Raw genomic sequence first — 19,720 nt, 5'->3', positions numbered from 1 at the left:
AAAAGGCCAAGTCCTCATTTAGAAGGTGTAGGCGCCGTAATGGAGGTCTCAGTATTCTCATTCAGTATTATATTTATGTTGTATTATTAGTTGTACTGTCACTTTAGGTGGTGGGCGTGCTCACGGGGGGGTGGCGCTAATGGGAGTGTTCTTATCAGTGGCGTTGCGCAATATGTCGGGGCTCCCCCGCAGGTCAGACCATGGGGCACCCCCCACTTCCCTAAATCAATAATAAAGTGAGAAAATGTTGCCCGCTCCGTGCTATGTCCATCCCATAATAGCCTACCCTAATGTCCAGCTCACCCTCCGCCTATGGATAGACATCGCGGCCACTTAAACCATGTACTAAAAAATTTACGGATTAGATTCCAGTTCCAATGTAACCTGTAGGCTACTCGTACTGGTTATGGCGAATAAAACGTTATATTCTTCTAACCTGTCTCGGCGGCTGTAGCGTGGCTGGGGGCCTGGCTGGGCTGTCTGTCTGCCTGGACTTGACGCGGAGCTGACCGGGGGGGTTGATAGCGGTGGACGCGGCCGGCCTGGGTGGGGAGCTTACTGCCGATGCATCTTCAGTAACGTTAGAGTCAGTCTACCTTTGCTGCCTGCTGGAACAATGATGTTCTTTTTCGTAGCTTTGCCGTCTCCTGTTCAGCTTTCGCTCTCATCTTGTTTTTCTGAGCACCGCTTGGATATTTGCGCTTCATTTTTACCGGCGCTTCCCGCTGTGTTTTGAACGCTGCCCAGCCTGCCAATGAACATTAGTTATCAGCCTAGCCCTATCGCAGGTGAGCAAATAATTACAACATAGCAGGGAGGGGGGGGGGGCCCGCCCTCTGCGCGAGATGCATCCAGCTGCAGCCCCGCAGAACCATACTGGGCTCCTCACCAGCGTTTCCGTTAGAACATATTCGTGCCGGTCTGGGTGTCCTGCAAGATTTCTATCACCGGACATATTCGAGATATTCCGGTCAGAGTTTTAAACAGCAGTCTATTATAATCACATTTTTATGAGCTAACGAATTCCGTTATAATTGGACATTAATTTTATTAATTACATCAAGCGAAGAATGAGAAATTGATTTGCAGAATCAAATTACTATCTCTCGCCTCTCAAGTTAGTGCGATACGCTACCAGCATCAAGCTCCCGCCCCGCAGGCTTGCGCTGCAGCAGCTCTGTCACACGCACCCCCAAATGAATCTCGAGTAGACATCGCTTCACCTCGTTGTATCAGACACGTCACACATATCATAATGTTCAACTTCACACACAGCAAACTGTAGTTGATCATCACATTGCCTCGTTTGCTAGCTCGTCGCCACATGCAGAGAGGACGAGCCACATGCGTGTAACGCATTTGTTAATTTCATTATAGGTTATAGCCTACATTTAGTTATAATCAATAATATGCATTACTATGTGACACGGCAGTCAACCAACAGTTGCATAATATGATTAAAAATGTCAACACTCACTCACCCCGTCTCTCGTTGTGCCTATCCGTTTTGTACCTGCGACGGCTGCGAGAACAGCGACTTTAGTTGCTGGTTCGACTTTAATAGATCCCCATTGGAACAGGCGAGGCTCGCAACGGTAGCAGCAGACTGGGGATGCTCTTTGTGGTTCAATCAATAAATTAATAGTAAAAGTACGCTCAACATTTTTGTTTCTTTTCCGCGGGAGCCACCACGGCATCAGCGTCAGCGGTCTCTGTGACTTCAAGTTCAGAAGACTCATCTTCGTTGTCATTATTAGACCTGCTTGTGCTTGGTTTCATGAAATATTTACTAAGCTTAGCTTGTTTCGCCATCTCTCTCTCTTCCTCGTATACCTGTTTGTCGTTATGGTGGCCAGAGCGTGCAGGCTCAAAAAAAAAGAAAAATAAGTTTCACATCTGAGCGGCGCCATCCTATCAGAGTGAAGCAACAATTAAACTGAAAATGGAATTATTGTTTCGTTCATCGCATAGGCTATTTAATTTTAGCCGATTTTAATACAATTCAAATAATAAAATTGTGCTTAGAGGAATTATTTTCACCGGACATTAAGACCGGAGAGATTTAAATATTCGGACTTCAACATATTTTGCCGGTCAAATACCGGTAATTACCGGCTAACGGAAACGCTGCTCCTCACACTGCGCCCTGTTCCCATGCGTTACGAAATCTAAGAGGATAGTCTACAGTGGGGGCGGGGCCCCCTAAGCTCCGGGGCCCCCCCCGCACCGCGGGGGGTGCAGGGGCCTCCGCTACGCCACTGGTTCTTATGGAGTTTCATTCACCTTTTCACGTTGTTGACAGTTCACGGAGAGAGGGGGTGAGAGTAGGAGGGCATCATTTCTTTTGACCGCAATATTGAAAGCACGCAATAGCGCAAGCCACACGCAAGATAGTTATAGGAACGTGAGCGTGAACATTAACTCAATAGTATCATTAGAACGCATCAGTATCAGAATATTAGTGTATGTAATTAAGTGCATTTTGTTTGTCTCATGAAGCGAAAGAATAAAAGCTTCAAAAGAATTTCCTGGACGTGGAACGGAGTTATTTCACGATGCGCGTCAATTGTTTGAACTCCTCTACTTAGCTCCTCGGCACAACCTGTTTATGACAGTCTACTGCCGCAACAGAAAGACTTTATAATGTAATACAGTACCTTGTCAGATCATGTAATACATATGTGGAACGGATAATGTAATAACCGAGTAAAACGTTTTGCATGTATAATGTAATAACTTATATAATGGATAATGTCAATATCATTGTATGTATTATAGAATGTGATAGAAAAAAAGAAAAGTGTCACATTTCGTAATTATGGGGCAACAGTGGCTCGGGAGGTAGAGCAGTCGTCTGGCAATCCGGAGGTTCCCGGTTCGATTCCCACTCCCCCTGGTGCAGCGTGTCGATGTGTCCTTGAGCAAGACACTTAACCCCTAAATTGCTCCCGATGAGCGGGTCGGCACCTTGCATGGTTGTCTCCGCCGTCGGTGTGTGAATGTGTGAGTGAATGGGTAAAATGTGAGGAACAAATTGTAAAGCGCTTTGGATGGTGCATCATTACCCCCGCAGGCTCCCTGATCCAGGTGCCGATGAGCGAGAAGGGGAAGCTCACGCGAGGCCGGCTGGGCTCTCTGTCTCTGAAGAAGGAAGGAGAGCGACAAGTTTTCCTGTTCTCCAAACATCTCATCATCTGCACCAGGGGCTCCGGGGGCAAACTACACATCACCAAGGTATGGTTAGAGCCAGCACCGGCCCTGCAGCTGACATGACAACTATTTTTACTTCCACTTATCATTTGGCATTGTACTGACTGAAATCTCATTAATTGGGCCACTATTGAGTACGTTGTGTCTTTAGGGCAGGGGCCGGCAATTAGGTTTGCTCACGGGCCAATTTTTCCCCAAGCCATTGAATGGCGGGCCAGGCCCAAAAACAATGGCTAATTTAATATAATGATAGTGAAATCTTTTTAAATCTGTCAAAATAAACGAGCTGCATAGGTGGCATAATAAACTGTAAGCGACATATACATGTTTGCACTGTCTTTTTTCTATTATAAAGTGCCTCTCGGGTGCATAACACATGAACAGATCAGTCATTTGATTTTAATGCAGGTGCTCGCATTATAAATCGAATGTATTATTATTATTATTATTATTATTATTATTATTATTATTATTATAACACATGAACAGATCAGTAGGGTGGGCATTTGATTTGCAGCACCGCGGCGGGTGTATTATAAATCGAATGTATTATTATTATTAAAACACAACTCACCATAATGCAGCCCTGCCCTGGGCTTATTATTGTTTCTGTTTCGGTCCTCCAAAATCCCTGCTAATGTTTGAAACATGTCAAATGTCCACTCGCGTTGAATGCAACTACTTTATCTTCTGCCAACTTGAACACAGTTGCTTCATTGCCTCGTGTCGCCATGTCAACACGCGAGAGTCACCTGTTGCGATAAACCCGTATTTTAAGTATGACTCCTGGTTTTGTTTATGTGTCTTGGAAGTCGTAGTTTCCTCTTCTGGCTCCTCAGGCCCCGTTTAGACGGAAACGCTAGCAGGTGAATCCGCAAAAAAAAATTTCGGATGTGCCTTTCGTTTATACGGAAACGGCGTTTTTACTGGGTGAAACCGCAAAAAAGTGAGACTACCTTCCAGGGTGGAATTCCTAGAAACGATAAACCTTCGCGCTCTCATCTAAACTGTCAAACCGCATAAAACGATGACGAAAGGGTTGTCACGGCTCTGGTCGCGCGTACTGCTTACATCACAGGCATGCGCCAGTAGCCTAGAAGCGTAAACAAAGCATGTCTGATTCTATCCATGGCGATCACCTGAAGGCTACATTGGCAGTACTTTTAAATACACAAGAATCTGTCCCGCGGCGTGACTGGACCCACTGTCTGTGAGTGACTCTGCTTTGGTCCAATCACATTCCCCATCCACAGTCTGCGAATCAGAGGCAGAGTAGGGCGGGTCTTCACAGCACGTCATGTGACATATGCGCCAATCGTGTGACAGCGGGGCTCCGTCGTTACAGCCTCGTCTGCACGGAGAATTCCACCCCAAAACGCTTGTCTAAACGCAAAATTAAAAGTGAAACCGCAAGACGACTTTTGCGGTTTCTGTTCAGACTCTCTCCGTCTAAACGTAGCCTCAGTTGGTATTTCCTCTTTGCAAAGAAGCTATCCAAAGACGTTTGTTTTGTTTTTACTAAATTTAGCTAACGTTAGTTTAGCTGACGCACGCCGGTGGGGGATCACTGCACTAGAAAAGAGAAACTATACGAATTTTCCATTGGTTCTCCGAGTCCACGTGATCATTTCTAGCATTTCAATTGGCTATAGTGACAGACATAGATAGACATTGACATTTCACCTGCTGCTAGCTAATGTCAAAACATCGAAATGTCACTATCGAAAAACCTAAAGAGGAAAATTGAGAGTGAAAACAGAGTATTTTAAGATGAATGGACAGACAACTACGCGTTCATCTTACCTGGATTCATTCATGCAAATCCCACCTGTCTGATCTGCAATGAAGGTGTGTCTGTTATCAAAGAATACAATATTAGACGGCACCACGATTAAAATGTTCTTCCCACCAAAGACAGAGGCATGAAAGCGCAAAATTGAAGCGCTGAAAGCTGGCTAAGCACACAGCAACAGGATCCTGGTGCGAGGCCTCACAGACCAACAAAAAGTGACAAGTGCGTCTCTAAAGGCGTCGTGGCTGCTCGCAAAGCACAACAAGCCATTCACAGACGCAGAGGTTTTCAAGGAGATGATGGTGACTGTTTTGGAGGAACTTGCCACCGACAAATCAATGGATGGAATAATTGCGTCAGTGAAACAGCTGTCCCTCTCTGCGGCGTCCGCTTCCCGCCGCATAGAAGCACTGTCAGACGCGGTGCAGGGTACAATTATTGAGTGTATTGGTCAAGCCAATAACTTTTCCTTAGCCATTGACGAGAGCACTGACAGCACAGATGTAGCCCAGTTGTGCGTGTATGTGAGATATTTTGATGGAAAGGATTTCAAGGAAGAGCTGCTGTCTCTAATCCCATTAGAAGGGCACACCACTGGAGAGATTCTATTTTCAAAACTGGAAGAGTTGTTTAGGCTGCATTCACTGTCATTTGAGAGGGTTAACCTAATCGTGACAGACGGGGCTCCTGCTATGGTGGGAAAGCACAGAGGTCTAGTTAGCAGGTTGAGGGAACTCGCCCCCCAAATGCATGGGCTGCACTGCCTCATCCACCAAAGTGTCCTTTGTGCCAGGCTCAGTGGCGAGCTAAAGGGCGTTATGGATAAAGTGATGCAAGTCATTAATTTTGTCAGAAGTACGTCAAGCACCCAGCATCGGCTTTTCCGACAACTTGTGGCTGAGTCAGAAGATGCCACCCACGGTGACCTGCTGCTACACAATGATGTGCGCTGGTTGAGCAAAGGCAAAGCATTGGACCGCTTCTGTGCGCTACTGGATGAGGTCAAGGCGTTCCTTGCATTGAGCAAGAGCAAGGCAGCAGCTGACCACCTTGCCTTCCTGGGAGACATAAAGTTCATATCCAATGTAGCATTTTTGTCTGATATATTTGGCCACATAAATCAGCTTAACCTTCAGCTACAGGGGAGAGATAAAACCATCGTGGACATGGTTGAAAAGCTCGAATTGTTCACAAGGAAGCTGGAGATGTTTGAGACATATCCACTGGTGGCAGGCTCCTACATTTCACCACACTAAAAAAGGCATCGGGACAAGTGACGGAGATGATGGTTGACTTCATCAAGGAGCTACGAGCCAACTTCACCTCTAGGTTTGATGACTACTCTATCCCAAAAGAAATCATTGCCTTTGTACGTGACCCTCTCACAGTCAAACCTGGTGGACACTTCTCCTCCCTGGCGAAAGGAATGATCCCCTTGTTAGAGTCTTAAGCGCGCGCTGGTAGTATCGCGAGAGGTTAAGTGTTGGACTGTGACGTCAGAGGAGACACTCCAGGCTGCACTGGAATGCACAGACTGGAGTGTGTTCCGTGATAACACAGCCAATATTAACGAATACACTGAAACGGTGCTTGACTTTGTCTGTACTCTGGTAGAAGAAACAATCCCCTCTACCACAATTAGAATTTACCCAAATCAAAAGCCCTGGGTAGATAAATCCGACCGTGAGGCTCTGAAAGTGCGCACCTCAGCCTACAACGGCGGGCTTGTGACAGGCAACATGAATGAACACAAGACGGCGAGATACAACGTCAGAGCAGTAATAGAGGCAAAACGGCGTTATAGGGATAAAGTTGAACTTCAGTTTGAACAGGCTGACTCTAGAGATGTGGCAGGGCCTCAGAACGATGACAGATTACAAAGGCACCTCCCTCAAACTGAACAGTGACATCTCCTTAGCAAATGATCTCAATACCTTCTATGCGAGGTTTGAGGCTGTGAATAACAACACCAGCCTACAAACCACTGCAATGGAGGGGGGGGGGGGGGGGGGGGCGCTGCTGATGGAGATTCAGTGTTCAGAATAACAGAACATGAGGTGAGGAGGACCTTTAAGAAAGTGAATATCAGGAAGGCAGCAGGACCGGACGGCATCCCCAGCCGCGTCCTAAAAGTCTGTGCCGACCAACTGGCCCCGGTATTCACTGACATATTTAACCTGTCCTTAGAACAGGCTGTCATCCCCACCTGTCTGAAGAAGTCCACCATCATCCCTGTACCCAAAAAATCTACGCCCGCTTGCCTCAACGACTACCGCCCTGTAGCTCTCACCTCCATAGCCATGAAGTGCTTTGAGAAGCTAGTGAAGGGCTACATCTGTTCCTCCCTCCCCATCAACCTGGACCCCCTGCAATTTGCATACCGCCCCAACAGGTCCACGGAGGATGCCATAGCCCATGTGCTGCACACAGCAGCATCACACCTGGACAAGAGGCAGGGGAACTATGTGAGAATGCTGTTCATCGACTACAGCTCAGCATTCAATACCATAGTCCCCTCCAAACTCATAGTCAAGCTCAGGGACCTGGGCTTGAACTATGACCTCTGCCAGTGGGTCTTGGACTTCCTGATGGGTAGACCCCAGGTGGTAAGAGCAGGCAACTGCACCTCCTCATCCATCACGCTCAACATAGGGGCCCCCCAGGGCTGTGTTCCGAGTCCCCTCCTCTACTCCCTGTACACACATGACTGTGTGGCACAGCGGAACTACAACACAATCATCACATTGGCTGATGACACAGTAGTGGTGGGCCTGATCTCTGCCAACGACAAGAGGGCCTACCTGGAAGAGGTAGAGAATCTGTCGCAGTGGTGTCAGGAGAACTGCCTCTCCCTGAACGTCAGCAAAACAAAAGAGATGATTGTGGACTTCAGGAGGTCGGGGTCAGGGACTACAGCCGCCTCAGCATCGACGGGGCACCAGTTGAGAGAGTGAACAGTTTCAAGTACCTAGGAGTCCACATATCCGAGGACTTGACATGGACCACACACATTGACAGTGTTGTGAAGAAGGCACGGCAACGCCTCTACTTCCTCAGGCACCTAAGGAAGTTCCAAGTCAGTCAGAAGATCCTTAAGAACTTCTACTCATGCACAATAGAGAGCATCCTGACTGGCAATATCACCTCCTGGTTTGGGAATAGCACCGCACAAGACCGCAGCAGACTACAGAGAGTGGCCCGTTCAGCTGAACGCACAATTGGAGGGGGGCTTCCCACTCTCCAGAATATTTACAACAAGCGGTGCATGGGTAAGGCTAAGAGAATTATCAAAGACTCCAGCCACCCAAACAACTGCCTCTTTGAACTGCTGCAGTCAGGCAAGCGATACCGGAGTATCATGGCAAGCACAGAAAGACTCAGAAGAAGCTTCTATCCCCAGGCCATCAGGTTGCTCAACGAACAATAACACTATGCAACAACCATCAAAAGCACTCACAGCACACACATCCACACGCACACACTCACTTTAAACAAACAACTCACTGCAGCACCCACTCTACACACTTTAGATCACCTAAACACACTTTATATTTATTGGCAACGAATTTGCACTACAACCCATACCTCAGTACACCTTACTGTAAATTGTACCTAAATTGTACCTCATCCCATTTCTGCTTTGCACTATATAGTATATTGTAATTAGTATATTGTATAGTATATTGTATGGTAACTCAGTTACTTCTACTCTGCATTGAACATTGTACATATGTACATACTGAACACTTCTTTGTGTCTATGTACGTGACTTCTATTTTATACTTGCTATACTTATTTTATTTTATACTTATCCTTTTGTCTAGCACAGTCTCTGGAGCGTAACAGAAAGAAGCATTTTGTATAAAAGTATTCTGTACTTCTGTATGACAACTAATAAAGAAACTTGAACTTGAACTTGAGATGAGGCTGCACTGGAAATGGAGCTAATGGACTTCCAAACAACCTCCCTTGTCAGCGATGCGTCGCGGAGTGCGGAGTCTGTGAGTGCCTTTTGGATAGCATGCTCAGAAGAGTACAGCAACATCAAGAGACTCGCATTGTATGTGCTCACAATGTTTCCTTCCACCTATGTATGCGAGTCGTCCTTTTCATCAATGAATGCGATAAAGACCTTGAGAACTGCCTACGTCCATATCACCAGATATCCAGCGAATAGTGACTGACGGGAGATGCCACTTTTCACACTACTAAACTAAAGTGAATACTAAGCCTGTTATTGCCAAATTGTTTAAGGTTTAATTGCCTTGTTTTTGCAATGTTTTTAATTGCATTACTGTTTAATGCCAAATTGTATTTTTCATTTAGTTAACGAATGTCTCATAATTTCAGGAGCTTCTTCAAGCACTCTTTTTGTTTAAAGTTAATTGCATTGTTTTTGCATTGTTTTTAATTGCATTACTGTTTAATGCCAAATTGTATTTTTCATTTAGTTAACGAATGTCTCGTAATTCAAATACCTATAGCGCCGTCATTTCAGGAGCTTCTTCAAGCACTCTTTTTGTTTAAAGTTAATTGCATTGTTTTTGCATTGTTTTCAATTGCATTACTGTTCCATGCATGTGTGGTGCCGTCAGTCATGAGTAAAGATAAAGCTTGAATGACTTACTGAACTGGTGTTTTTATTTCATGGACTTGCGTTTCCCATTTCAGCACCAGCGCTGTCCACCTCACTTTGAGCAAGCCTATACGGTACATTGCACCTCACTGCCTATACCTGTTATTCACTCTCAACATGGATAAAACATAAAGTATGCATATAATAAAAAAAATATGATGAAAATAAAATAAATATCCTATTCTCAAAATAAACTGACGGGCCAGAAATTATTGCTGGCGGGCCGCCTATTGCCGACCCCTGCTTTAGGGGCTCAAGCTGGGTGAGTTCCCTCCCACTTCAATTCACTCTATAGGTTCAACCATCCAAACAAGAACAAAACCGTCCAGACGCACAGAGTGAATACGTCTTGGTGCAGCCAGTTGGTGGCATCAATGTGAAAGTAGATGGTTACTTGTTGGTTAATGCTAGCAGGCTTACACATGCATGGGAATGGAGCCTTGTGTGTCCTTGTGTATCCTTGTGTGTCCTTGTGTATCCTGGTGTATCCTTGTGTGTCCTTGTGTATCCTGGTGTATCCTTGTGTATCATTGTGTGTCCTTGTGTGTCCTTGTGTATCCTGGTGTATCCTGGTGTATCCTTGTGTGTCCTTGTGTGTCCTTGTGTATCCTTGTGTGTCCTTGTGTATCATTGTGTATCATTGTGTGTCCTTGTGTGTCCTTGTGTGTCCTTGTGTATCCGTGTGTGTCCTTGTGTGTCCTTGTGTGTCCTTGTGTATCCTTGTGTGTCCTTGTGTATCCTTGTGTGTCCTTGTGTATCATTGTGTATCATTGTGTGTCCTTGTGTGTCCTTGTGTATCATTGTGTGTCCTTGTGTGTCCTTGTGTATTCTTGTGTGTCCTTGTGTATCATTGTGTATCCTGGTGTATCCTTGTGTGTCCTTATGTATCATTGTGTGTCCTTGTGTATCCTTGTGTGTCCTTGTGTATCATTGTGTGTCCTTGTGTATCCTTGTGTGTCCTTGTGTATCCTTGTGTGTCCTTGTGTATCCTTGTGTGTCCTTGTGTATCATTGTGTGTCCTTGTGTGTCCTTGTGTGTCCTTGTGTATCCTTGTGTGTCCTTGTGTATCATTGTGTGTCCTTGTGTGTCCTTGTGTATCCTTGTGTATCCTTGTGTATCCTTGTGTGTCCTTGTGTGTCCTTGTGTGTCCTTGTGTATCCTTGTGCGTCCTTGTGCGTCCTTGTGTATCCTTGTGTATCCTTGTGTGTCCTTGTGTGTCCTTGTGTGTCCTTGTGTATTCTTGTGTGTCCTTGTGTATCATTGTGTATCCTGGTGTATCCTTGTGTGTCCTTATGTATCCTTGTGTGTCCTTGTGTATCCTGGTGTATCCTTGTGTATCCTGGTGTGTCCTTGTGTATCCTGGTGTGTTCTTGTGTCCTTGTGTATCATTGTGTGTCCTTGTGTATCCTTGTACAGTATGTCCTTGTGTATCCTTGTGTATCCTTGTGTGTCCTTGTGTGTCCTTGTGTATCCTTGTGTATCCTTGTGTGTCCTTGTGTATCCTTGTGTGTCCTTGTGTGTCCTTGTGCGTCCTTGTGCGTCCTTGTGCATCCTTGTGTGTCCTTGTGTATCTTTGTGTGTCCTTGTGTATCCTTGCGTGTCCTTGTGTATCCTTGTGTGTCCTTGTGTATCCTTGTGTGTCCTTGTGCGTCCTTGTGCGTCCTTGTGTATCCTTGTGTGTCCTTGTGTGTCAAATCCCATTCATATTTTCCATAGGGATTTAGATCTAAACCCTTACAATGGTGCACTTGTAGGCATACAAAGTGACAACATGACTGTGCCACTCTATACTTCTGGGACAAAATAGTGTATTCATGCTTCTGCTGGTTAGCAGTGGATAATGACCTGTATGTAACCTGTCACTCCCCTCACAGAATGGAGTGGTGTCGCTCATAGACTGCACCCTGATGGAAGAGGCGGAAGGCACAGATGACGAGTGTAAGTTAAACCTGCACTATGCCAGTGGTTCCCAAAGTCGGGGTCGCAACCCAAAGGTGGGCCGCGAGCAGCCACGGGAGGGCCGCGAGATGATTTAAAAAAAAATTAAAAAAAAATTAAAAATCAGGCCACTGAACTTAGAAGCAGGCCAGAACAGTGTTTCTAGTTGTATTCTAAAATTCTATTCTATTGTATTCTAAAATGTGACTATATGGTTTTATATTAACTTAATAAATAAACAAAAACGAAAAATCTACTTATTTCAACGAACATTTCAAACTAAATAACAGATTATGCACATAAAACGCTGAAAACAACCGAAGCAACAATAGTATTTTAATGAGGCTATTATTATTATTATCATTATTATTTTGCAACAAGTTAGCCCTCTCATAAATAGCACATATAAATGAATAACTAACTTGAACTAACTTAATAGGATTGAAGTGATATTTGGCTTAACAAATCTGTCGCCTGGCAAAAAAAATTACAAATAAAGCCTGACGATGTGCATTGGGCCGCGGCTCTCTGACGCCTTATTTTCTGGGTCCCGGCCTGAAAAGTTTGGGAACCCCAGCACTATGCAACCTTTTCATGAAGCAAGCTAAAAATCTCCCTCCCAACAGCGATGCGTGAAGCACAGTGAAGTTGCTCACTGCGAACTCTGTAAAAGGCTACGGTTTAATTTCTAGTGCATGACATGTGAAGCCCACAAATGTAAAACAATGCCTCAAGTTACCTTGTTTGAAGACATTTCTTTTCGAGGCGTTTTCTCTTATCCTCCATGTTGTGCAGTTACCTCTCACTCCCACGGGGGGCAGTTACCTCTCATTGCCTCAGGGTGCAGTTACCTCTCACTCCCACGGGGGGCAGTTACCTCTCACTCCCACAGGGTGCAGTTACCTCTCACTCCCACGGGGTGCAGTTACCTCTCACTCCCACGGGGTGCAGTTACCTCTCACTCCCACGGGGTGCAGTTACCTCTCACTCCCACGGGGTGCAGTTACCTCTCACTCCCACGGGGTGCAGTTACCTCTCACTCCCACGGGGTGCAGTTACCTCTCACTGTCTCAGGGTGCCAGTCGTCCATACTGCAGCTTTACATTATCTTAAAGGAACATGCCAACATTATAGAAAATGCGCTTACCGTCTTTTCCAGAGTCAGACAATAAAATAGATACAGGTACCAATTTCCGCTCAATGCGTTGAGTAGAACGTTTCTCAGAGTTTTAAGCTAGGCTAGTGGTCCGCGTCCGCTTCCATTAATTTGTGCTAAGCTAGGCTAGCTAGCTTGCAGCCAGATCGTTTTCTAGTTTTCTGAATGCACAGAGTCAGGAAATTGGTATCTACCTTCTTGTCTGACTTTGGAGAAGACGGTAAGCGCATTTCCCATAATGTTGGTGTGTTCCTTTAAATGTTGCCTTTAGAATATGTACACAATACATAACTTAGATACAGTGGACATATAATATAATAATATACGACAGTCCCGAACAAAGCTCACTAGTTCCACTTTTTAACAACAACAAACGGGTAACCCCACAACCAACATTTACTGAGCTCTTGATTAACTAACAATTTTGAATTGTACTTGCAGTATTTTGTGGCTCTTAAAGTTTGTATAAGTTGGTAATGTTAAGTAAACTACACCTACAGTATATTCCAATTAATAAACTGTTAAGAATTCATTCAAAATTATTATGAATTGAAAATGGGGGACCCTGATGTAAACAAGACGAAAGTCTTTCTCTGGTCCCCTTAACAATTGTGTGTATTGAGCCGTACTGTATTGTTCCCATTCTGCAATCTGTTAATAAAACGTTCAATCAATCAATCAAGATGTTCCAAAAATCTATATTTTTTTCATCTACAAAGCAAATGGAATATACCAAATAATTTAATATATAGGGGGGGGGGGTAATTGGGTTGGGGTTTGACTAGTGGTCGGAAGTCGCATAGTATAGCTTTAAATGCAGGTATTTGACTGACTTTGTGCCTTTCTCAGCCAAAATGGAGAAGGAACCGGAGCATCTGGACTTTAAAGTGATGGTGGAGCCTAAAGACATACAGTCCTACACCGTCATCCTGGTGGCCTCGTCCAGACAGGAGAAGTCAGCCTGGACCAGTGACATCTGCCAGGTATGACATCACCAGGTTTAGGACAGGTCCTTAACCCTTTCACTGCCACACGACAGAAGGTTAACCCTTTACTATCACACAACCGACGGTCGCCGTTTTTGTTATTACAAATTTGTGTGTTTGTTTTATGGTTGAAATGTTCGAGATAAATAAAGATCAAATCAAATCAAATATGATACTTCCAGAGAATAATTTGGGGACCCATTCTGATCTCCCCAAGACCCACCTGTGGCTGAAAAACACCATTCTAGAATCCTACACTTTGTAAATGATCTTGATGCTCTGCTGTATTCACAATGCCGCCCCTCTCTCTCTCTCTCTCTCTCTCTCTCTCTCTCTCTCTCTCTCTCTCTCTCTCTCTCTCTCTCTCTCTCTCTCTCTCTCTCTCTCTCTCTCTCTCTCTCTCAGTGTATCGACAACATCCGCTGCAATGGTCTGATGATGAATGCCTTTGAGGAGAACAGTAAAGTGACTGTGCCACAGATGATCAAGTGAGAGTCAGATTCTACGTAATACTGTCACTTGGGGTGGGGTTAGAGGGGTAGGGGTGAGGTTAGAGGGATAGGGGTGGGGTTAGAGGGGTAGGGGTGGGGTTAGAGGGGTAGGGGTGGAGTTAGAGGGTAGGGGTGGAGTTAGAGGGGTAGGGGTTGGGGATAGGGGTGGGGTTAGAGGGATAGGGGTGGGTTAGAGGGGTGGGGTTGGGGTTAGAGGGATAGGGGTGTGGTTAGAGGGGTAGGGGTGGGGTTAGAGGGGTAGGGGTGGGGTTAGAGGGATAGGGGTGTGGTTTAGAGGGGTAGGGGTGGGGTTAGAGGGGTAGGGGTGGGTTAGAGGGATAGGGGTGGGGTTAGAGGGGTAGGGGTGAGGTTAGAGGGATAGGGGTGGGGTTAGAGGGATAGGGGTGGGGTTAGAGGGGTAGGGGTGGGGTTAGAGGGATAGGGGTGGGTTTAGAGGGGTAGGGGTGAGGTTAGAGGGATAGGGGTGTGGTTAGAGGGGTAGGGGTGGGGTTAGAGGGGTAGGGGTGGGGTTAGAGGGATAGGGGTGGGGTTAGAGGGATAGGGGTGGGGTTAGAGGGGTAGGGGTGGGGTTAGAGGGGTAGGGGTGGGGTTAGAGGGATAGGGGTGGGGTTAGATGGGTAAGGGTGGGGTTAGAGGGTTGGGGTTAGAGGGGGTTAGGGGTGGGGTTAGAGGGATTGGGGTGGGGTTAGAGGGATAGGGGTGGGGTTAGAGGGGTAGGGGTGGGGTTAGAGGGATAGGGGTGGGGTTAGAGGGGGTTATGGGTGGGGTTAGAGGGATAGAGGTGGGGTTAAAGGGATAGGGTGGGGTTAGATGGGGATAGGGGTGGGGTTAGAGGGATAGGGGTGGGGTTAGATGGGTGGGGTTAGAGGGATAGTGGTTAGGGGTGGGGTTAGAGGATAGGGGTGGGGTTAGAGGGGTAGGGGTGAGGTTAGAGGGATAGGGGTGGGGTTAGAGGGGTAGGGGTGGGGTGGTGTTAGAGGGGTAGGGTGGGGTTAGAGGGATAGGGGTGGGGTTAGAGGGATAGGGGTGGGGTTAGAGGGGTAGGGGTGGGGTTAGAGGGTAGGGGTGGGGTTAGATGGGTAAGGGTGGGGTTAGAGGGTTGGGGTTAGAGGGGGTTAGGGGTGGGGTTAGAGGGATTGGGGTGGGGTTAGAGGGGGATAGGGGTGGGGTTAGAGGGGTAGGGGTGGGGTTAGAGGGATAGGGGTGGGGTTAGAGGGGGTTATGGGGTGGGGTTAGAGGGATAGGGGTGGGGTTAGAGGGATAGGGTGGGGTTAGATGGGGATAGGGGTGGGGTTAGAGGGATAGGGGTGGGGTTAGAGGGGTGGGGTTAGAGGGGATAGTGGTGGGGTTAGAGGGGTGGGGGTGTGGTTAGAGGGGTGGGGGTTAGAGGTGTGTGTGTGTGTGTTGTGTGTGTGTGTGTGTGTGTGTGTGTGTGTGTGTGTGTGTGTGTGTGTGTTTGGGGCCTTCCATTGCGGCACAAAAAATTATCTTGGTCTATTGACCTATTTATGGTGCTATGCTGCATTGTTAAAGGGGACATGCATTGCTATTCCTTTCACTATTTGGTCAACTTTACACAATTCCTGTGAGTCTATGGAACACATCTGTAAGGTTTTTTTTCAAAAAAATTCATTGTTTTCTATTTCTAATCAATTACTCTAAAGCAGCATTTTGCCACTTAAAGATTTCAAGCTGTTTTGTGCTGGGCTCCGCCCATAAGCGCTTTCTATCTCTATCTCAATTCAATTCAATTCAATTCAAATGGGCTTTATTGACATGGGAAACATACGTTTACATTGCCAAAGCCAAACAAAACAAAACAAAACAATCAAACAGAGAAAACCTATCTCTCTCTTCCTCTCTCTATCTCCCTCTCTCTCGCTCGGCTCGTTCTCTGCTGTCTGTTGGCACCCTCTGTTTGAGGAGAGTAATTCCACTCGCTCTGTTGTTGAGCGAATAGTTGATTGTGGGCGGTGACTACAACCAGTGCCTTATTCACGTCAGCAAATCAGTCAAATCAGAACGGCTTAGTTGAGTGAGGGAAGATCTCGTGAAACTAGACTGATGAGCCAAAATGAATAATTAGAGACACCGACCACATTGATATAAACCCCCATTGCTAGGAAACAATGCTAAACACTGGAAAAGGCCATTTATAAGACACAGGACCTTTAATTCAATCAAAAACCTAAAGGTCCAACCATTAAATATAAAATCCCAAACATAGAATAATTAAATCGGCTACAGCCTAATGTAGGAGTTTTTCCATCACTATTGGGCAAAATTATAAAGCAATTTAATTGAAAAAGCTAAGCAATTTATAGGCCACGTTGACAGAGAAGACAGATGGATGGTTGGATCTCATCTGGAGTGACAGAATGTTGTGAATATCTCCAATATTTACAGTTATAAACGAAAAGGTACTTGTATAGTATACTCAGAACATTACCGAGGTGCTCTGTGTCATCTACTGTATACTATCCTTAACAGCTATGGTGTTTTAGGCACTCTAGCTTTTGGATTTGGGAGAGAGCCATTCATGTTCATTTGGTGGGACTGTCTTTTTTTTTTGGGTTGCCATAGGAATAACATCCACTTCCTCCTTCCTCCTTCCTCCTCGTCTTCCACTTCCTCCTTCCTCCTTCCTCCTCGTCTTCCACTTCCTCCTCTTCCTCCTTCCTCCTCGTCTTCCACTTCCCTCCTTCCCTCCTCCTCCTCCTATTCATCCTCTTCCTCTCCTCCTCCTCCTCATTCTTCCTCCTTTTCCTCCTCCTCCCTCCCACCCCCTCCTCTTCCTCCTCTTCTCCCTCCTCCTCCCACCTCCTCCTCTTCCTCCCTCCTCCTCCTCTTCCTCCTCCTCCTCCCACCTCCTCCTCTCTTCCTCCCCTCCTCTTCCTCCTCCCCACCTCCTCCTCCTCCTCCTCTTCCTTTGTCCTCCTCTTTCCTCCCTCCTCTTCCTCCTCCCACCTCCTCCTCCTCTTCCTCCGTCCTCCTCCTCTTCCTCCCTCCTCTTCCTCCTCCTCTTCCTCCCTCCTCCTCTTCCTCCTCCCGCCTCCTCCTCCTCCCTCCTCTTCCTCCTCCTCTTCCTCCTCCCACCTCCTCCTATTCCTCCTCCTCCCTCCTAACAGGTCAGACACCAGTCTGTACTGTGACGATGTGGACATTCGCTTCAGCAAGATGAATGAACTCCTGCAAGGTGCTGCAGATCCGCTACGCCAGTGTGGAGCGTCTGCTGGAGCGCCTGACCGACCCTGCGCTTCCTCTCCATCGACTTCCTCAACACCTTCCTGCACACTCCTACCGCGTGTTCAAGGCAGCGCCGACGTGGTGCTGGACAAGCTCATCACCATCTACAAGAAGCCCCATCAGCGCCATCCCCGGCACGGTGAGGGAGGACATGGGGGGGGGGGGGGGGGGGGTGGGGGGGGAAATCCCCATTAGCTGGTGCCATAGCAACCAGCTAGTCTTCCTGGGGGTCCACACAAAGAAAACATACAAAAAACAATTATTATTGCAAAAACAAAATGATTAAAAGTCAGTACTCAACACACAATGCATAATGAAACTAACAATTAAGATGGCTAAAATCACATGCAAGCACAGAAAAAAAAAAAAAAAAAAAAAAAAACTTTACAGTGTTAAAAACAATTTAGATAAAAAAAAAAAAAAAAGTGAATCTACTGTAAATGCAGCAGAGGTTTTGGCTGTGAGGCTGTGTTTGGTATACTAAAGTTGTGTTCAATTGAAATCACTTAAAGGGGCATTTCACCGGAAGAACAACACCGATTTATCTTGCACATGTTGTCACACATATTATCCCAAGGCTCTAAACTGTTTTGCACACATTAATTTAGTTTTACAGTCATAGAGAGTTGATAAGTTATATATTATGGGCCACAAGTGATGTCATCAGGGGACACTGAATCCTGTGTGTTTTGTTAATTACAGTTCAATGAAATAATGTAGATAAATGATATGGATTGCAAATAGGGATTGCTATTTACATCATCAAATGATTCGGTGTCTTCTGGTGGCCATATTCAAACTCATTAACACTTCCTTTGACAGTTGTATAATCTGAACCTTATGTACAGTACGATAGCTCCACTCGACATTCTTTGCGTTTCCACAGAGTCTGTGCCCCAACATCTAGTGAGGCAGCCCCAGAGTTTACATCCAGGTGACATCACAACGTGGAGCGTTCTCTCTTTCATGTCCGCTTTAGGATATTTACATCCCGGTGGACATCACAACGTGGAGGGTTCTCTCTTTCACGCCCCGCTTTAGGATAGAGTGGTGCAGATACAAACTGTCCTGGCATGCAGTGTCAGATCAGTGTCATCGATCTGAGGAATACAGCTGTTTTTCCTAGTAGTGTCCGTCAGTATGTGATTTCACACAGAGTCTGGGGAGTGTTTCCTGCACCAGAGAGAGAGAGAGAGAGAGAGAGAGAGAGAGAGAGGTACACATAATGTACACATAATGTGTATCTTTATTTTAATGTTTTGCACAATTCTCTCGTTTATCTTTTTCTCTCGTATGTCTTTAATGTTTTGAGTTTTTACATAGTATATTTGATTACCAAGTTGCAAGGTGACACAGCTCTGTTCACACATTTCTTTATTGTAGTAGGCCTATATTTTAATTGTACAGTTTTAGCTTGTGCTTATGTTTGACAAGTTTTTATTGTTTTAACGCTGGCTTTGGCAAACTTGACAAACATGATCTTTCCCATGTCAATAAAGCCCCTTTGAATTGAAATGAAATTGAATTGAGAGAGACAGAGACAGAGGGGGAGGATAGAGAAAGAGAGAGAGAGACGGAGAGAGTGTGTGTTCAGTCATTTGGCCTGCTGTCTCTCTACTTCTTCTCCTCCTGTCTTTCCCCTCGTCTGACCATCCCTCTCTCCGCTGCACTGTCGCCATGGCAACCCCTCCCTCTGCTGCAGGACCCCACCCTCTCTTTTCCCACTCTCTCTCTCTCTCTCTCTCTCTCTCTCTCTCTCTCTCTCTCTCTCTCTCTCTCTCTCTCTCTCTCTCTCTCTCTCTCTCTCTCTCTCTCTCGTCTCTCCTCTCTCTCTCTCTCTCTCTCTCTCTCTCTCTCTCTCCTCTCTCTCTCTCTCTCTCACTCTCTTTTTCACTCTCTCTCTTCTCTCCCTCATCTGCAGAAGCTCTATGGTATTAATTATTGATGGCAGTGCGTTGCACCCAAACCTCCTCTCCTCTACTTTTCCCTCACATATCCTATCCTATCCTGTCCTCTCATCTCATCTCATCTCCCTCCTCCTCCTCTCTCCTCTCCTCTCTCTCTCCTCTCCTCTCCTCTCCTCTCCTCTCCTCTCCTCTCCCTCTCCTCTCCTCTCCTCTCCTCTCCTCTCCTCTCCCTCCTCTCCATCTTCTTTCCTCTCCTCTCCTCTCCCCTCTTCTTTCCTCTCCTCTCCTCCCCTCTACTCTCCTCTCCCCTCCTCTCTTCTCCTCTCCCCTCTTCTTT

General features: G+C 46.2%; 1 pseudogene across 1 annotated transcript in view; it reads left to right on the top strand.

Moving 5' to 3' along the window:
- The window catches only part of LOC311223431 (ras-specific guanine nucleotide-releasing factor 1-like), a 147,272-nt pseudogene that overhangs the window by 74,706 nt on the left and 52,846 nt on the right, over positions 1-19,720 (top strand). Inside the window, exons 10-14 of the transcript in view lie at positions 3,074-3,234; positions 11,513-11,576; positions 13,582-13,715; positions 14,124-14,206; positions 17,359-17,615. The product of the transcript in view is annotated as a ras-specific guanine nucleotide-releasing factor 1-like (transcript). The remainder of the gene's footprint in view (positions 1-3,073; positions 3,235-11,512; positions 11,577-13,581; positions 13,716-14,123; positions 14,207-17,358; positions 17,616-19,720) is intronic.

Source organism: Notolepis coatsorum (assembly GCF_963971535.1).
Source record: "Notolepis coatsorum genome assembly, chromosome: 2".
In the NCBI taxonomy this organism is placed as follows: domain Eukaryota; kingdom Metazoa; phylum Chordata; class Actinopteri; order Aulopiformes; family Paralepididae; genus Notolepis; species Notolepis coatsorum.
This window is presented reverse-complemented; position numbering and strand designations above follow the sequence as displayed.